We start from the raw sequence: 2,500 nt of genomic DNA on the forward strand, positions 1-2,500 counted from the left end.
GCCACATTGCATGCGAACGGCATGAAACTTCCAGAGGCATTTGCAGCAGGAATGCATGTGCAGTCAAAAAAGTGAATATTTTTCACGGATAGACCCCGTGAAACGCTAGAAATTGGCGGCGATGTCTCTCTTGTGGCTCACGGGGCTGTTAGGGTGGCACAGAAATCCCTCGGAATGGGAAAACGGGTCATTTTCGTGTCGCCACATTGCATGCGAACCGCATGAAACTTCCAGAGGCATTTGCAGCAGAAATGCATGTGCAGTCAAAAAATTGAATATTTTTCACGGATAGACCCCGTGAAACGCTAGAAATTGGCGGGGATGTGTCTCTTGTGGCTCACGGGGCTGTTAGGGTGGCACAGAAATCCCTCGGAATGGGAAAAAACGGGTCATTTTCGTGTCGCCACATTGCATGCGAACCGCATGAAACTTCCAGAGGCATTTGCAGCAGGAATGCATGTGCACTCAAAAAATGTGATATTTTTCACGGAGAGACCCCGTGAAACGCTAGAAGTGGGCGGGGATGTCTCTCTTGTGGCTCACGGGGCTGTTAGGGTGGCACAGAAATCCCTCGGAATGGGAAAACGGGTCATTTTCGTGTCGCCACATTGCATACGAACCGCATGAAACTTCCAGAGGCATTTGCAGCAGGAATGCATGTGCACTCAAAAAAGTGAATATTTCTCACGGATAGACCCCGTGATACGCTAGAAATTGGCGGGGATGTCTCTCTTGTGGCTCACGGGGCTGTTAGGGTGGCACAGAAATCCCTCGGAATGGGAAAACGGGTCATTTTCGTGTCGCCACATTGCATGCGAACCGCATGCAACTTCCAGAGGCATTTGCAGCAGAAATGCATGTGCAGTCAAAAAAAAATTGATATTTTTCACGGATAGACCCCGTGAAACGCTAGAAATTGGCGGGGATGTGTCTCTTGTGGCTCACGGGGCTGTTCGGGTCGCACAGAAATCCCTGGGAATGGGAAAACGGGTCATTTTCGTGTTGCCACATTGCGTACGAACCGCATGAAACTTCCAGAGGCATTTGCAGCAGGAATGCATGTGCACTCAAAAACTTCTATATGTTTCACGGATAGACCCCGTGAAACGCTAGAAATTGGCGGGGATGTGTCTCTTGTGGCTCACGGGGCTGTTAGGGTGGCACAGAACTCCCTCGGAATGGGAAAAGGGGTCATTTTCGTGTTGCCACATTGCATAGGAACGCCATGAAACTTCCAGAGGCATTTGCAGCAGAAAGGCACGTGCACTCAAAAATTTTAATATTTTTCACGCATAGACCCCGTCAAACGCTAGAAGTTGGCGGGGATGTCTCTCTTGTGGCTCACGGGGCTGTTAGGGTCGCACAGAAATGCCTCGGAATGGGAAAACGGGTCATTTTTGTGTGGCCACATTGCATAGGAACGGCATGAAACTTCCAGAGGCATTTGCAGCAGGAATGCATGTGCACTCAAAAACGTCTATATTTTTCACGGATAGACCCCGTGAAACGCTATAAATTGGCGGGGATGTCTCTCTTGTGGCTCACGGGCGCTGTTAGTTAGGGTCGCACAGAAATCCCTCGGAATGGGAAAAGGGGTCATTTTCGTGTTGCCACATTGCGTACGAACGGCATGAAACTTCCAGAGGCATCTGCAGCAGAAATGCATGTGCACTCAAAAACGTCTATATTTTTCACGGATAGACCCCGTGAAACGCTAGAAATTGGCGGGGATGTGTCTCTTGTGGCTCACGGGGCTGTTAGGGTCGCACAGAAATCCCTCGGAATGGGAAAACGGGTCATTTTCGTGTTGCCACAATTGGCATACGAACGGCATGAAACTTCCAGAGGCATTTGCAGCAGAAATGCATGTGCACTCAAAAACGTGAATATTTTTTCACGGATAGACCCCGTCAAACGCTCGAATTTGGCGGGGATGTTTCTCTTGTGGGTCACGGGGCTGTTCGGCTCGCACAGAACTCCCTTGGTCCACCTGATTCGTGCATACAGGCAGCAACTAAAACTCTGTAAACCTGCTGTGAGGACATCTAAACAGTGGACCAGTGAGGCTGTGGAAGATTTGCGGGCGTGCTTAGACTGTACTGACTGGGATATGTTCACGACTGCTACCAATAGTCTGGATGAACTCACAGAGGCTGTGTACATCAGCTTCTGTGAGGACTGCTGTATCCCAACACGTACCAGGGTGAACTTTAACAACAACAAGCCCTGGTTCTCAGCAAAGCTCAAAAGGTTGAGGTTGGAGAAGGAGGAAGCGTTTAGGAGTGGGGATAGAGACAGATTCAAGGAGTCGAAGAACAGGTTTAGCAAAGCGGTGAGAGAGGCTAAACGACTGTACTCAGAGACACTAAAACACCAGTTCTCTACTAACGACGCTGCTTCTGTCTGCCAAAGGGCTCAGGCACATCACCAACTACAAACCCAGAGCGCCCCACACCACTAACGACTCCCGCCTAGCCAACGACCTGAACGAGTTCTACCG

Source organism: Petromyzon marinus, unplaced genomic scaffold (assembly GCF_048934315.1).
Source record: "Petromyzon marinus isolate PM22_M1 ecotype Great Lakes invasive population unplaced genomic scaffold, UKy_Petmar_22M1.pri1.0 PM_G_Scaffold_140, whole genome shotgun sequence".
Taxonomy (NCBI): domain Eukaryota; kingdom Metazoa; phylum Chordata; class Hyperoartia; order Petromyzontiformes; family Petromyzontidae; genus Petromyzon; species Petromyzon marinus.